Below are 17,899 nucleotides of genomic sequence, written 5' to 3'. Positions count from 1 at the left end.
TTAACCCCTCCGCTCCCCAACCCCCTTCCCTCGTTTGTGTGGGGGTGGGGGTGGCAGATGTGAAGAAGGCTTACGATTTAAGGGAATCCATGGGCGATAGTGACTTTCCGAACTGGAGGGTATGTGTAGAAGTCTGTCCTGGTTTCAGTGTTCAGCGGTGTGTGCAGAGAAAAGTCTTCTGGTACATGCGGTGTGATGCTCTGGGAGAGCACAGCACCTCAGTAAAGCAGTGATGAGACCTTTGCTTGCCCTCGCAGTTTAATTGAGGCTTATTTGGATGATATAGGTCTAGCAGAAACATTTCTTTAGGAGCTGCCAAGTGGCTTCTGAGACTCCTTGGAGGGTGGTGACATCAACCTAAAGATAACAATGGGAGCAAAGTTTGGCTCATTTGCAGAATGGAGTGCCCTGCTTAACCCTGCTCTAAGCTGGAGGTCCTCCTCTTGACCTGGCATCCTCCTTCTAGGAGGGCAGGGATCAAGTGCCTGGCAGCAGATGAGCCCTACAAATCTTTTGCAGCCCTGCTGTGTCATTGTAGACCAGGGGATAGCTGCTACTTGCTGTGGAAAGAGGAGTTCTTCAGGTAATTGGATTCTAGTAAAAAATGGCTTGAATGTTATGTTCTGGTGCTGATGTCTCTTCCGCTGAGAAAATTGTAAAGTAGAGGAAATGGCATAGAAAATACTGCCTTGATAGTATTAGTAGGGTGTGTTTATTACAGCTTTGTCTCTGAGCAGTCTTCCTTCACACACTCGGAGTTTAGTTTTGTGGAAGCTAATGTTGCTTTGTTTTATCTGTATAAACTGTACACTGTATATTTGTTAATGTATTTTGAAACTGGCTGGTAATATTGGGGAAAAGTTGGTTCAGCAAATCAGACTATTGGAACCAAATGAGTCAGTCAATCTACTTTCTCACTTTTCCTCACTTAAGGAAGTGTGCGGGAAAATGGGCACTTCTGCTAGTCAGAAAGGAATTGTGTGTCATGAAGTGCCCCTTAATGGAGATTGCCTTGGTTTCTGTTAGAGCTTTCCTAAGATACTAGTGGATTAAATAAATACTGGAAACATGTCGGGATCACATTGAATTGCTGTTCTGTGTTTGGAGACAGGCTCATTTAACAAGTTCAGATTTGCAAATGTTCAGAATTGTTTTGCATTTTGAAACTGAGCTAAGAATCAAAATTGTTGTTTATCTTCCAAAATCAATATTGTTATTTAAATGGAAGTTTACCAAGGAACTAGAATTTGAACACACTCTAGATGCGACCGGGGTGCCTTACAAATGCATACAAGATTTACATTGTGAAAACTATGATGAATTTTAATATTCTGATATCCTCAGCTTTCCAGTCGCTCTTGATTTCATGAATATTTAATTCTGTCATGACTGCATATTTACTACTTTAAATGACTGTCTGCGCTCAGTTTTATGAAATAACCATAACTGAGCATCAATTACCTAATTGAACTTTAAGTCTCTTTTGCAAAATAGGTGTGGAGAATAATTAAAATATACAGCCAGTACTGGTATTTCCATATTGTTGATTCATATGCCCTGAGCATGAGAAATTCCTGCCATCAGCAGAAATCTGTGCTTATTTGTTTCCCTTTGATGCACCATGCAGACTGTCTAACGTTCTACCAGTTGTGAGAAATAGGGAAGGCAATGCACTAGAAATATTACAGCAGGTTAAAAGAGGACTGAAAGCAGGTTGATTACATTTAGTTAATTAGCATGTTCAGATAATTGAGTATTCTGATGATGTAATTTGCTTCATGTTTAGTCTGCGATTTCTTGAGGTGGAAACAAAAATACTTTTTTTACCTCCAGGTGTTTGTCTTAAAAAATTATGTGGCATCCTTCTCTTAACCTAGAAAGCAGCTGTGTTAACCCTTTGCTTGCCTCTGATACTGTCCTACTGGTTCTTTCGAGTCTGAGGATGGTTGCTGTGTTTCAGACTTTAATAACTGTTCTTGTCTTTGATGGATACTAAGGCAAGTTATAAATTGATTTTTCTTAGAAAATTCATATTTCATTAGTAGGAAGTCCTTTGGATGTCTGGCCAAATTATTCCATTAAAATATAAATAGAAGACAAACTGGTATAAAGTGAAACGGGGTTTTATCAAGCTGTTTGGGGTGAGGTGGAGGAGTTTATCACAGTATGGTTTTCAAACAGTAATATACAAACATAATGTACCAGATGATTATGTTTTCATTAATGAGAGCAATAAAATACAAATTTCAAAAACTGAATTATTTACTTTAACTTTGCCTTAAGGGTATTACAAATAGGATGGGAGTGGATATACCCCTTGAAAATAAAGTATCAGGGGCTAATGGCATTTTTTTTTTTTTAAGATTCTGGTTTAGGGCCATGATTTATTCTCATATGAATTTGTCTCAGTTGTCTTATTGGAAAAGAAATCAGAGCTTAGCGCCAGATCAGCTTGTCTCCTAAATTTCAGGTTCGTGGTCATATGTCCTCAGAAAGTCTATGAAATAGGAAGACAGGTTAGAAAACTGGATCAGTCAAGGGGTTTTTTACGCCTGAGTTTCATGATGTGACTGGTGCTTTCTGTCCTAGAATAATGTTTCCTGATTCCTCTCTAGCAAATACTCTTCAAAGAAATATTAAAGCAGCTGCATATTATATTGCTTTGATTCCATGAATTGGGGAGGAAACAGACCTGAAATAGACCATCTATTCTTCCTCTGTGCTTTAAGGCAGGTTTATATTAAACCCTTACAAAAAGCAGCCTCTTCTCTTTGCAATGACATCCAAAGATAATATTGTAATCACCTTTGGTGACCTAGTGAGATATTTCCTTCTGGTCTTAGCAAAGAAGATTGAATGATCATGGTCCTTAAGTAAGAGACCTTCAAATTCTTGAAAGTGCTCTTGATTCTGGGTTTGATCATCCTCAGGACTTTCTTAGAAAGTTTTTTACAGGCTCTAAATATTTCATCCTTTCATTGCTTTTTAAAATTCTTCTGAAATGCTTTGGTTATACCAAATAACTCTTGGGTGGGTGTTTCTGAAACTTTCTTTGGAAAAGTTAAAGAAAAGTTTCTTGTGTCAAGGACCTGCACTCCAGTGTCTTATTCCCTCTGTATTATAAAGTTACTTATGCAAATGTGGAAATTCTTCCCCGATCTGATCCTAGATGCTAAATAAAAATGATTATTGGCTTCCTTCAGGTTCATCTCATTCATGAATATATGAATGGTGCTTTCTGTCCTCCCTTTTACTTGCTTCCTCACATCCTACACCAGCTTCACCTTCCCTCTGCCAATACTATTTACTACAGTGTTTTATATAGAAGATATGTTTATGGCTCAGATGTGAAGCATTGTGACCAAACTCTCTTTTTTGCTCAGCTCTGATTAAATCCTTGGTTTGCAGGATGTGTTATTCCCATGGCTTTGGATTAGAGGAACTCTGTACTGTTGCTACCAATGATACCTCATTGATGAAAATGACTCAATTCTCACTTCACCTGCCTTCCATCAGTAATGCTGTCCTAACAGTCATTCTTTAGGAGCATACTGTAGGGACTCTTCTCAAGAATGTCATTACATTTTTGAAAGCCGTTTATTTTGGAAATAAATTTACATTTATAGAAGAGATGCAAAGATATATCCTTTGCCCAGTCTCCTCTAATATTAACATCCTACATAATCAAGGTATGTATATTACAATAAAGAAATGAACATTTGTACAAAACTACTAGTTAACTTGTGTAGTAAAATTTTTTTTGAGTGAATGTGTAACATATAGTTGCTTTCCATTCTATTCTTTCAGTCTTTAAGGTGGTCTTTATACCTGAAAGGCTCTGTGAGAGGGTATTTAAGAGTCAAATTTAAGTTCTGTGTGACTATCTCTCCCTTTTATCTGCTGAGTAGGAGCAGCTTGCAAAGTACAAATTTGGAGGTCCCTGAAGTTCTGCATCAACTGCAGTGAGCCCTGGGGGAGTTACAGCTTTGGCAAAGCTCTTGAGTGCTGTTAACTTGTGAGGAATAATGGTCTTCCTTTTTTGTTTTAACCTGAAAAACATTCCTGCTCCAGGTAAGACAGGGTTTGTCAGTACACAGACGACAGCAAAGTCTCAAGTGGCAGGCAGAGGATAAAAGGAAATGGATAAATTCAAGGTAGTTCACTTTGATGCCTAACCCCTTGGGTGATTGTTTCTGGCATGAAATCTAATGGAAGCCTTTTTGGTTTTACATTGTATATTAGCCAGGTGAACTCTGACTTCTGGCACAGAAGCAGAAACGTTTCCACAATAGGTAGGATGTCCATGTGATTAAAACTGTTGACTGTGAAATAAAAAAGACCCCAGTTTGATCCTGGCTTTGTCTTTTATTAGCTCTTGACCTTAGACAAAGTCTTAACCTTTCCAAAGCTTAACCCTTTTATCTGTCAAATAGGAATAATTATAGTGCTAACCGTCTATGGTTATTATATGGCTCAAATGAGATAAAATGTATAGAGTTTTTGATTCAGTGCTTCACAGGTAATGACTGCTCAATAATAGTGAATAAATTTTATGAGTTGGGGCTTCAAGTCTCCTCAATTTTTCAGTTCACTAGAGGGTTCTGGGACTGGAAATGACACAGACATACTTTTCTACAGTCAAACCAAGCTGGTGCTCATCCACCTGGTTTTGGCCTGTGGTCCTTAAGATGTTCTCAGGTCCTGGTGGGCAGAAGTTTAGAAAATAGTTATCCTGACTTGTCAATAGTCTGCTCTTTTCTCATCAGGAAAGCCAAGGAAGAGCAGGATGAAAAGTCCCTATATCCTACCCCGGGCCCCAGAAATATGCCTAAGACCCTAGTAAAGCAAATGGATTGCTCTTCTTTTGCACATTATATTTATGGCTTTTCAGGAAGATTAGATGGCAAATCTTAAGACTTAAAAAATGATTGAGTTAAAAAGTGGTATCTGTTAGGGCTCTTTGGTTTCAGGAAACAGAAACTGACTTGACTTTGAGCAAAATATTATGTTGTAAAATTTTAAGGTAATTACAGAAATCAAAGGGAAAATGACAAAACTAGTTTTGGGGAAATGCTGACACAAGAGTTGCTCAGATTTAAGTAGTAGAAAGTACTGAAAGGTTTCTTAGGGGCACTGACATAAGAAAATAAATCCCAGCCATTTTCGCCTTTATGCTGCTCTGCTCAAGACCTGGATTTTATGGGAAGGTTATCTAACTGGCCTCTCTTGCATCAGATAGCTGCTTCTTGGCCAGGGTAAGGTGGGAATCTTCAATGTAGTGTCCTTCAAATTGTATCTTTTGGATGGGGTATAATTCCTGGGAAAAAAAAAAATCATGGTGCTGTTATCAGACCAAAGACAATAGATATTAGTTGCCAAAATAACCATTATCACTCCTTTCCTAGATAGAAAGAGGCAGAGAGAAAGAACGAGAAAGAGAATGAGAAAAAAGGAGAGGGAGAAACAGACACATATTTAGACAAGAATCTGGAATATTTTGTAGCATTGTATTCCTACCATTTTAAAAGAAAGAATACAGAGGAAAGTATTGAATCTATCACGTACTTATGTACAGGAAGAAAGGCAGATAACTTGATCCTTATTTATTTATTTATTTATTTATTTATTTATTTAGACAGAGCCTCACTCTGTTGCCTAGGCTGGAGTGCAGTGGCGCGATCTCGGCTCACTGCAACCTCCGCCTCCTGGGTTCACGCCATTCTCCTGCCTCAGTCTCTTGAGTAGCTGGGATTACAGGCACGTGCCACCACCCCTGGCTAATTTTTGTAGTTTTAGTAGAGACGAGGTTTCACCATGTTGGTCAGGCTGGTCTCAAACTCCTGACCTTGTGATCCGCCCACCTCGGCCTCCTGAAGTGTTGGGATTACAGGCGTGAACCACTGCACCTGGCTGATCCGTATTTCTATATGCAAAATAAGACTCCTAGAATTAGAAAACTGGATTGGAATGCATATCCCACTGGGTCTCATTTACCTAATCTCCCTTCTTTATTTTTACATAGGAGAAAATTGAGGTCCCATAAGTGATTTGCCCAAAGGCAGAGCTGGCACTTGAATACCTTTTAACCTGGAACATGCATCCAGGTGACATAAGTCAAAGTCCCTCCTCTTCTTAGGAAACTAATCTTCTCTGAGTTCTTATATGGTTACATGAAACATTTGGAGTCTGCTTTAGAATTTCAGAATTCTTAGTTTCTCAACTTAGAAAATGAGATCAGCAGCACACATCTCCTGAACAGATAATCTGACAATGGGTGCAATTGGGCCCTGATGTTTTAAAATACAGACCTTTCATGGTACTTCTGTCCTTTAGAATAAAATATATTAATAATTTTTGTCTGCCTGTAAATTAAAGCAAACTGATTTATTGCTCAAATTTCTAAAGCTTTTTCTTTGACCTTTGAATTTACATGTCCAAACGTTTCTGTCCTCACATTTTGACCCCTGTACCCTACTGAGGAAGTCCTGTAGGTGGTGGAATCATGGACAATGTTAGTTTCTGATTTTTGGGTGGCAAGTGTTGGAAGTAAGCTGTTCATTCCTGGGCACACATTCTTCTGGCACCATGCCTAGCCTGTAGGAGGTGCTCAATAAATAGCGGTTATGCTGAATTCTGCATTGATGCGTTCAGTCAACATGTATTAGCTGGAACTGCAAAGTTCAAGAAGTTAAAACTCCTCCACAGTTCAGTGGAGGAGACACACTTATACACAGATCATAATGCTATAAGAGGGTGAGGGCCATGAAGGAGATGAGAATAAGAGGTATTGCAGAGAGGGGCTCAGCTGCCCTCCCTGAATGGAGGCTGCATGGAAAGAAGCCATTTCACCAGGTTTAAGAGGAGTAGGAAATGCAGAGCAAGAGCTTTCCAGATAGAGGGAATGAGTCAGTATTTGGAATGGCTGAGAAAGATTCAGAAGTTTGTCATAGAATTGAGTAGAGGTAATAGCTAGAGGTATATTTATCATGAAGGCCTTGTAATGCCATGCCAGGAAGTTTGGACTTTATCTTACAAATAGGTTGAGAGTAAAACTTTGAGGCTGTCATAGCAGGTCTAACACTGTCCAGCAGGGGTTTCCAGACTTGGGAATTCCCTGCATCAGTAAATTTAAAAGAAAATGTAGAGACAAAAATAGAATTAACTCCTGTTTATTTATGACAAGAGAGGATATTACATCATTTCATACATGAAGTGCATTTAAGCACCAAAAATGATAAATAAAACTTATGTCAGGATAGAGTAGCCTTTCTTGAGAAAGAATAGGTAGCAGCCTTAACCCTTTCCCAACCCATCTCTCTCATGTGCATCCTGTCTTATCCCATCATAGCCCATCACACCCCTCTGTCCTCATTGTCCTCACTTCTCTGTAGACCTCTGTGTACTTCCTTATGGATGGGGGCTGGGGGCACCTGTGCCAAGCCTGAGATTGGGCTGAGGAATTTTTGCTGAGTTTATCTTCTTTTTCTCATAGGCACAGCCATGGCAGAGTTACTGTCAGTGGTAAGATGGATTCATGCTCTTAGACTAGCCTGTTGTTTTTACCTCTAAAAGTAATTAAAATAAGATATTCCTGAGCTCACTCAAAAACACAACTGGAGGCAGCAGAAGGAGTAGTGATTCTGGTAGCATATTCTTAAAAATTGAGGCCATTTAACATGTTTTGTAAGATAAAGTATTGACCTAACAAGCGTTCCAATGAATAGCCAAACGAAATGAGACTGTGGGACACATAGACACACTGATCAGTGCATGGCTCCTTTATTTCCTGAGATGCTCCGCAAATAATCAGAGGCACAGGTCACGATTCATTTGCAAGAACTAGTGGCTGGCTCTGCGCTGTCCATCTGTCCCATGCTTCCTCCCATATGCTTTTCCCAGACTTACATCCCCCCCCCCACGTTAGACCTCCTTGTTCTGTACAATGTTTTATTTTTATTTTTATTTATTTTTATTATACTTTAAGACCCAGTAATCCCATTACTGGGTGTATACCCAAAAGATTATAAATCATTCTACTATAAAGACACATGCACATGTATGTTTATTACGGCCCTGTTCACAATAGCAAATACTTGGAACCAACCCAAATGCCCATCAATGATAGACTAGATAAAGAAAATATGGCACATATCCGCCATGGAATACAATCTGTTTTTTAAGTAATTAATTTCTATATAATTTACAGACAGTAAATCTCACCCTTTTTAAATCTATAGTTTGGGTTTTGACAAATGTGTACACTTCTGTAACCACCACAATTAGGATGTTTCCGTCATCCTCAAGAGTTCTTTTGCATTCCTTGCTGCATAATTCCCTCACCTTTTCCCAATCTTTTCCAAAATTTTCTGTAAATTGAATCAGATAATATATATCCCTTTGTATCCGGCTTCCTTTGCTTAACAACATTTATTTGATATCCACCCATTTTGTTGTATGTATCAATAGTTCGTTTTTCTTACTCAGTAATATTTCACTGTATGGATGTATACCCCATGTTGCTTTTCTGTTTACCTGATGATGTACATTTGGGTTGCTCACAAATTTTTGGCTTTTATGAATAAAGCTGCTATCAGCTTTGTTTTGTGAGTGTGAGGACATTTTCATTTCTTTTGGATGAATTTCTGGGGATGAGATTGTTGGGTCACATAAGTGTGTGTTTAACTTTACAAGAAGTTGCCAATCTATTGTTAAAAGTAGCTCAATGGTTTCACATTTCTATCAGTTCCGGTCCTTGAGAGTTCCATTTCCTTCACATCATGTGAACACTTGGCATTGGCGGTATTTTTAATTTTAGCTATTCAAGTAGATGTACAATGATATCTCACTGTGGCTTTAATTTGTATTTCCCTATTAAATAATGATATTGAGCATCTTTTTACATGCTTAATTGCTATCTCTATTTTCTTTGGTAAAAGTCTGTTCAAATCTTTGCCCTGTCTTAGAAAAAATTGGGTCGTTTATATTCTTTATTGATACAATCTATTATTTTCACCTAGATTTAGGTTTCAGAAACCCTAGTGGAAGTTTGAGGAGATTCCAAGGTGAGGGACATTTCAAGCTTGCTTTGTTAGGATTGTTGGTGAACTAGCATTTATTGGGCATTTATCATGTGCCAGTCACAGAGCAAGGTAGATTCACATCAGGTGGTCTCATCTTATGCTTTACAGTAATCCTGAGACATACCTATTATTAACCCTGAGGTCACACAGCTAGTAGATGTCAGAGAAGGAATTACATTTAAGTCTTCCTGATATACTCTTTCCACTTCCTCAGGTGTGACTCCAAGGCTTGTTCTCCACAAATGACTGGTTAGTTTCCCAGCCAAATCCCTTGCACTGCTCTAGGTGTTTTAAAAGCAGCCCTCAGGTGAAATAACACTGCTGGCACTGACATGCAAATTGGAACATTGAGCTTAAGGCAAAGAGAAGGCTCCCAGTTTTATTTCAGTCCTGAAGAAAAAATCCTATCCATTTCAGAAGATAGAACAGTGAGAGTTCTCCAGAGAAGTGGAAGATCTGAAGTGTTCATTTACATGTCAGCACCCAGGGATGTGCATCTCTCAGCTAAATTGCACTGCTTTGTTACCCACAGGCCTAGGTTTGGGGTCATTCCTGGGAATTGGACCCCATTTTAAACCCCAGTTGTGTTTCTACAGGCTGTAAGGACCTTGGGCAAACCATATGAACACTGGTCTTGATTTTCTTATCAATAAAGATGATGGATAAGGTCTTCTTACTATAGCTGAAGTTACAGGATTGAATTATGAGCAGGGTTACTAACTCATCTTAGTTTAACACTGAAAGTTCTCCATCTCAGGTAAACCAGGAAAGTTAGTCACCCTTCTTATAGGATGCATGTAAAACATCTGTGCCTTTATAGGCTCTCAGGATATAAGAGCTGTCATTGTTGAATGTGCTTTGGGGCATTCGATCTGTGAGTCTGAAAATGACTCATTGTATTTCAGAACTAATGAGGCCCTATGAATGATTCCAGGTTCTTCAAATTGACTTTAAAAATAGTTCAAAGCAAGACTCTGGATTTGAATTGGAGGAACAATATTACCTTTCTGAATAAGTGGCCTTAGAAGTTTCTGATGCAGCTCCCCAAAGCCTCTAACCACAATGTACGTGTGTTTTAGAATGCTAGTCTTCCTGGCTGGAGAAGGGAAGGCTCTTTGAAAGAGTGCTTTCACTGGCAGAACAAAAATCAGCACAATAATTTTTTTTTTTAAGTTGCATGTTGGTAGGGTTTGTGTCATTAAGAATCTGACTCTGTATTTCCCATGGAAACCCCCATTTGGGAAAAAACTGCTCTTGTAGGAAAGAATGTGGGACTTGGATGGTACGATATTGAATCCTGGATCTACCCTTTCTAATGGTGAACTCTTGGACAAGTCACATTTTCTTTGAGTCTCAGTATCCTTTACTGTTCAGGAACTGTCTAGACCCGAAACTCAAATTCAATAGTGCATGAGCAAAGCCTATTGTAAATTCTTGCACAAATCTGAATATATATCTGTCCGTCACTTTAGTTTTGTTGGATAAATGAATCCCACCTGCATTCACGGTTTTCTATTATTCTATTTAAGGAATTGAACAAAAGAACATCAGAGTTAAAGGAGCTGGGGAATAGGGTGCATAGGATCATATAGTCTTTCCTGAGAAGATACCCTCAGATGATACTACATGGGTTCGTGTGCCCAGGAGGTCCAAGGGGCTGGATTTGAGTGGCAGGACACCACCAGGGGCCTCTTCAACTGACCCTGAAAACCTGCTCTCCTGCCTATCTTGCTTGCTTTTGGATGAAAGTAATAATAACCCTTTAAAAATATATATATATATTTTGGAGATTTTTGAGCTCACAATGTCCTACCCCAAGCCTTTGCTCAAGTCATTCCCTTTGCCTAGAATGCTCTTCCTTCATTCTCTGTCACTTTCTTGTCACCCAGTTAATTCCTACTCAGCCTTCAAAATTCAGTTCAATACCTCAAGGAAGCTTTCCCTAATTTGAACCTTTCCCTGCATACCTTATAAGTCAGGTTCCTCAGATAGAGGGGAAAAACACACACTGGGGCCTGTTGGAGGTTGGAGGGTGGGAGAAGGAAGAGCATCAGGAAAAATAACTAATGGGTACTAGGCTTAATATCTAGGTGGTGCAATAATCTGTACAACAAACCCCCATGATACAAGTTTACCTGCACATGTACCCCTGAACTTAAATTAGAAAAAATAAGTAAAGTCCCTGTTGATGTGACATCACACATTCTTAGTTGCAAAATCTGTCTAATGTATGTCATGAGGATAGGGACAGGTCTGTCTTTTCAGGCAATTTCTCCAATCCTAATGTAGTAGCAATCATTTCAGGGTACCTATTTTGATAATCTTTTATCTAGGACTTACTTCCTTGGACAGGATGGTCAATGTTCTTATGCAGCCCATATTTTAGTGGGGGAGAAAGAGAGATACTAAACAAGTAAACAACTAAATAAACATTACAGATAATAAACAACCAAAAAAGAAAAATACTTGACACCAGTGGCCCCTTAGCTGTAGGCATATATTCAGACCCCCTGTCTAACCATGTTTATTCAAGGCAGCAAACACATAACCATAATCCAGCCTGTTCTCTGGAATGGCCATGTATCTTAGAGCCTCAGAACCTGTCCTTGTTTACTTCTTTCTACTTTGTTTGCAGGGTTTAAGTTCCGCTCGCCATATTGGCCTTGGGAAATACGCAGGAAATGTGCCACCAGCTCCCCTTCCTGGGTTCATGTTAGTCATTGCAAACTAATCACAGCACTCTTTCCTATTGAGTTCAGCCTTCACCTTGGAAGCAGGCATTCCTTAGCCATCAGTTGGAGGTGGTGTACAAGATGAAACTCTGGTTCTGTCCTTGCTAGGCTTACAGCTTTCTTAGCAATGCCTTCTCCCTTGCTTAGACCAGACACTCAATCTTCATTGCTCCCCTCCTCAATTTCTAAACCTGAATTATTCAATATAATGGTCAATTGACACATGTGACTATTTACATTTAAACATGATTAAAATTAAATTAAAAATTCAGTCACTCATTTGCACAGCTCCACTTCAAATGCTTAAAAGCCATAAGTCAAATGGCTACTATGTTGCACAGTGCAGATATAGAGTGTATCTATTATTGCAGAGAGTTTTATAGGACGGGGATGTTACGGAGTATGACTTTACCTCTCCTAGCCTGCCTCAGCTGTTGTTCTGAGAAGCTGTGAAGCAAGTCCTTTGACAAGGACGGAGATTTTACAACTTCCCTGGGTTTGCTTTACGTTCTTGGTGACTTACAAATTGTTTTAGAATTACCAATATTGTTGTGTATAGAGGCAGCTTAGAGCAAGATCTCTTTCAAAACCTTTGGCTAGTAGGGTTACTATTTTTACTTAGGTATTCCTGTTGAATCTTGGTATTTGCCCTTGACCGTTATAGAAAGCAGTCTTTGGTAAAGGGGTTCCAAGAGATAGCTTTTCTATTACTCAAGTTCAAAGCCTTTATTAGTGGGGTTAGTGGAACCACTGCCTGAAGCACCATTGACATCTCCTCTTGGCCATTTACTAATGATTGTCTTCACACTGTGGGGGTTACTATAATGGTACTTACTGTCAGAATACACAGGCAGAGAAATCTTGCCAAGAGCCCAAATCTAATATCATCAAAGAGCCTCCATGCTTGCAACAACAATGTAGGGAATAATTTTCAAATTATATAATGGATAAAGAATACCAAGTTACAAAGTTGCACTCTTAAGGTGTTTGTCCTATTCTTCCTCTTACATCTTACTCAATAAAATTTCAAGTACGTTATGATTGCTAGTGGTTTTAGATATCGATAAATAAGAAAAAGAATATATATGAAAAGAAGTCTGATAATAGATATTACCTTTTAGTCCTTCTTGTATTTCTTCTTCTAAATCCATGAGTGAGAAGAGTAATCTTTTTAAGATTGGAGGAAGGATGGGGGAGTTAGTACTGAAAGATCCTAATATGAGACTTGCTGTGCCTTTGTCTGGCGCATTAACTGTCAGCAGGAAAAGAGATGGGGAAATGGCCCCAGGGTGGATTTGGTGAATTTCCTCCCTGTTAGCTAGGATGAAAATTTGAATGACACCTTGAAGTGATCTAAAATTCTTATTTACACATCCAGTTAGCCAGGAGGCCCCTGGGCATCACATTCAGAATGTAGCAATGCATGGAAGACAGTGAGAGTGGGAGATGTCAGCTCTGTCTCCTCCATTTCAGCAGTGGCAGATAATCTGAACCAAGGGATGAGAATACAGTCGATACAGAGAACAATAATCAAGAAAGAAAAAGATACATAGCTATGCCAATAAAAATGACATCTTTCTGGTATTTTTACATACCATTTAAATAAGTATTAAAACATAGAGATACAGAAAGACTAACATATTTGCCAAAAGTTGGAGATGTAACCAAGGCAACCATAATTGCCCTTTAGTCATTACCTTCTTATTTCTTTATGTTTGAACTGAAGACATGAAGCTAGAGCTCATTCCAGAGTCCTGTGCATCAGGGAGTTCACTTTTACCACTGAGATTTACTAGTGAAAATATGGACTCTTGGTGTCTGTGATGTCAACAGCTTCAAGCAACTTGAAACCTAGAAGGGCACATGAATAAGGAGCAAGAATGAGGAAAAACTGTTGTAACTCCTTGCTGTAACTATTGTGTCTTCCCATGCTCACTACTCAGAAATGTGCACTCACTTTCTGTATGTGATTGTAGCAAAAGCACTCAGCTCAGAATCACGCCAGCTGGGAGGCACAGCCTAAATATTGGGTGGTCGTGTGTCCATTTGTTCTACTTTCAGTTTCCAGGCAATTTTGGAATTCAAAGAAACCTCCTTGTTTATGACACCAGTCCCTGAATTCTATAGAGATTCACTATCTGTGGCAATATCAACATGGCAGATGTTGCTTCTCTGGTTGTGTATCCTTTTAGTGAAGGAAGAAGACGTAGAGAAAAAAGAAAATCCTTGAGGGAAAAGCAATATTGAAGACCTAACATTTCACAGCTGCTGTGATGTTTGAAAATTTATGTGAAGTCTTTATTTTGATGCATCAATTTAATTGTATCCTAGAGCTGAGATTTGCATCTCTGAGGCTATCTGATGTAGAGTTACAACAATAAAGTAACAACACACACTTCACTACATTGTTTAGTTTTTTTTTTTTTTTTTTTTTTTTTTTTTTTCATTTTTCTTTGGTGTCAGTTGCATAACAGCTGTCTTTGAAAAACTCCAAGTTCTATAAAGGGTTAATTTTGCACTGGGTTAGCAACTAAGGTCTAACCTTCTTCAGGGCTAGACTAAGTGTCTATTTGGTGTCAGGTAGGTAAAGCAGTCTGTTGTTTGAGTCGAGAATCATATCACTCTCTAAAAACAGTCTGGCTTTCTACTGATGATTCATCAGAAAAATGAGCATGGTAATTGAATTGGGGTTGAAAAGGATCACAAGGGAAGCAACAACATTCGACTTTTGGCGCTGTCATATGAAATCCTGTTAATGTGCAATACATAAAGCAATGATCTCTCATAGTGGACTCTTTTAGCAAATGCAGGCTACTTATTTTTATTTTATTTTTTTTCTCTCTGATCAGTTACAAGAGACTGTCCATCACTGCTGTTGAATCAGGGTGGGGTTTGGAAACAGAATTGGAAGATGAGTCTTTCTGAATGCCTGTGATGCCTTTTATGTGTTAATCAGATTCTGGGAAAGAAATCTGGGTTCTAAAGGAAAAGATGACAACTCAGAGAAACGCGAATGGTGGAATTTTCTCAGAAAAGAAATGATCCTCTTTTTGAGCATGGTTGTGATAAAAAACTGTTACAGGACCTGTAGCTGCTTTACTTTGGAAGGAATCGGGTTTTGCTTCCAACTGTATGGATAGTTGGTTTGTACAGGTTGGACAAAATAACCATCTTTTGGCAAGTTAAAGGTTTAACTCTTCTCTAGAGAGGCATTTCTCCATGGGGATGATTTTGGCCCTCCCTCTAGGGACATTCAGTCATATATGACATTCAGTCATATTTTGGCTGTCACAGCCATTGGTGGGGTGCTCCTGGCATCCAGTAGGTAGAGGCCAAGGATGCTGATAAATATCCTACAATGCGCAATGCAGCCTCCTACTAATGCCAAATTATCAGGCCCAACACGTCAGTAGGGCTAAGGCTCAGAAACCCTGATCTGAAAAATATTCTGGGACTTTGAGATCTTGTTTTTGTATATCCTTTATGAGGATAATATTTTGAAGGGAAGTTTTAAAACAGAATGTGTAATGCTTTGTCTCGTTGTGAGGTAGTCAGGACCCCCAAGTCTGTAAATATATCCTTTTCCCAGATCTAATTGTAAGAGACTAGTGTGAGGGGAAAGTTTCTTAGACCACGAATTCCAAGCTTTGTCTTTTCTGTAATAAAATTGATATTTGCTGGGACCCTTTCTATTGTTTTGAAGGTGGAAGACAGGAAGCTTCTCTAAAAATCGTAGTCTCAGACTTTAATGAAGATTTTCTCTCTCTCTCTCATTTTTTTTTTTTTTTTTTTTTTTAGGGATGGGGTCTCGCCCTGTGCCCAGGCTGGTCTGGAACTCTTGGGCTCAAACGATCCTCCCACCTAAACCTCCCAAAGTGCTGGGATTACAGGTGTGACCCACCATGACTGGAAAGATTGTGTCTTGATGCCAAACTATGTATGCTTTGGGTTTCTAAACCAGTGATTTCAAATTGTGTAGCTGTTATTTCCTACTGTCATTAAACTTTGCTACAAACATTTTCTGATCTTGTACAATATGGATTAGTCCATGCTTATGAATTTTCAAACCGGGAAAAACATTGTATCCCAAATAGTTTACTTAAAAAGCACATGCAATGTAAGGCTCAGAATACTTAGCTCTGTAAAGTACTGGAGACCAAATAAGTCATGTTAAAAAAATAAAAAGAAAAAAAAAGAAAAATAAAAGAAGGCTACTTAAACTTATCCAGTGGGTAGAAACTTTAAACAAATGCATGCACAGTCCTTTTTAATTTTGATAAGCCTGAGTAAGGAAAATACTTTATTAAGAAGGAAAACTCTCTTGATTCCACCTTAAATCTTGAAAGATTTAATCTATCAGATGTGTTACTTAGTCTCTTTATTCACTAAAGTTAAAGCAGCAGTCAGTGTGAGATGGTCAAAAAAGGGTCCCATATCAGTTGCTACACCCAGCACCCAAAGTAAGAAATGTGATACTTTATTTCAGGTGTTGGCTAACTCTTTCTGCAAAGTGCCAAATAGTAAATATTTTGAGCTTTTTGAACCACACAGTCTCTGTCTCAACTATTTAACTCTTTTATAGTGTAAAGCAGTCAGAGACAAATGAATGGATGTGTTTATATTATAACAAAATTTTATTTGCAAAAACAGGTATTAGGACCAATTTGGCCATCAGATCACAGTGTGTCCACCACTGCTTTATTTAATTCATGCAGCTTTATCATGCGCAAATGCATGATTCTTGTTACATTTTTTGCAATGGTGAGGATTATTTATGAAACTATGATGCTTTCTTCAAAGTCTCCAGGTTGGGAATCATTGCAGGATGCACTTAAGTGTGGGTTTATAGGCCACCTACAACCTAAAAGGCAGAGAAAATGCCATGTCCACAAATTGACTTTGTTAAAACCTGATTCAGTGTTCATGGAAATGATCTAATAGAGTCTGTTAGGTGATTATAAAAATAAACAGCCTTCTCTAATATTTGCTAGATTTCAGAATTAGTGAGAAATCAGGTTGAATAAAAAAAGATCAGCCATTTCAAAACAGGATTCTGTGAGGACATGAATTGTGCCATGAACTGCTGGTCAGAATGGTGCATGAGATGAGGACAGAATTGTCAGACATTACTTGACACTGTCCTTGGCAGTATGTGATGAGGTCGGGAGGTGTGTTGCTCGGTTGTAGTCTGGGTCTTCCTGATAACGGTTTTTTTTTTAAATTTATTTTTTATTTTTTTATTTTTATTTTTTATTGTACTTTTAGTTCTAGGGTACATGTGCACAATGTGCAGGTTTGCTACATATGTATACATGTGCCATGTTGGTGTGCTGCACCCATTAACTTGTCATTTACATTAGGTATATCTCCTAATGCTATCCCTTCCCCCTACACCCACCCCACAACAGGCCCTGGCGTGTGATGTTCCCCTTCCTGTGTCCAAGTGATCTCATTGTTCAATTCCCACCTGTGAGTGAGAACATGCGGTGTTTCGTTTTCTGTTCTTGAAATAGTTTGCTGAGAATAATGGTTTCCATCTGCATCCCTGTCCCTACAAAGGACATGAACTCATCCTTTTTTATGGCTGCATAGTATTCCGTGGTGTATATGTGCCACATTTTCTTAATGCAGGCTGTCACTGATGGACATTTGGGTTGGTTCCAAGTCTTTGCTATTGTAAATAGTGCCACAATAAACATACGTGTGCATGTGTCTTTATAGCAGAATGAATTTACAATTCTTTGGGTATATACCCAGTAATGGGATGGCTGGGTCAAATGGTATTTCTAGTTCTAGATCCTTGAGGAATCACCATACTGCCTTCCACAATGGTTGAACTAGTTTACAGTCCCGCCAACAGTGTAAAAGTGTTTCTATTTCTCCACATCCTCTCCAGCACCTGTTGTTTCCTGACTTTTTAATGATTGCCATTCTAACTGGTGTGAGATGGACTCTTGTGGTTTTGATTTGCATTTATCTGATGGCTAGTGATGATGAGCATTTTTTCATGTGTCTGTTGGCTGTATGAATGTCTTCTTTTGAGAAGTGTCTGTTCATATCCTTTGTCCACTTTTTGATGGGGTTGTT

At 38.7% G+C, this 17,899-nt stretch overlaps 1 protein-coding gene and 1 long non-coding RNA gene across 5 annotated transcripts in view; one reads left to right on the top strand and one right to left on the bottom strand.

The window, feature by feature from the left end:
• Window positions 1-17,899, top strand: part of LOC108527246 (transcriptional activator ptaB-like) — a 359,382-nt gene that overhangs the window by 1,673 nt on the left and 339,810 nt on the right. The window lies entirely within an intron of this gene.
• On the bottom strand, window positions 94-13,863 carry LOC108527264 (uncharacterized). 3 transcript variants are annotated; one of them, XR_001884769.1, is made up of 3 exons: window positions 13,770-13,863; window positions 13,510-13,663; window positions 94-357 (listed from the first exon to the last, which is right to left on the bottom strand). It is a non-coding gene; the product is annotated as an uncharacterized LOC108527264 (long non-coding RNA). The 3 variants fall into 3 exon arrangements; XR_001884768.1 differs by lacking the exon at window positions 94-357 and adding an exon at window positions 4,895-5,317; XR_001884770.1 differs by lacking the exon at window positions 94-357 and adding an exon at window positions 13,213-13,299.

This window comes from Rhinopithecus bieti, unplaced genomic scaffold (genome assembly GCF_001698545.2).
Source record: "Rhinopithecus bieti isolate Rb0 unplaced genomic scaffold, ASM169854v2 scaffold_60, whole genome shotgun sequence".
In the NCBI taxonomy this organism is placed as follows: domain Eukaryota; kingdom Metazoa; phylum Chordata; class Mammalia; order Primates; family Cercopithecidae; genus Rhinopithecus; species Rhinopithecus bieti.
This window is presented reverse-complemented; position numbering and strand designations above follow the sequence as displayed.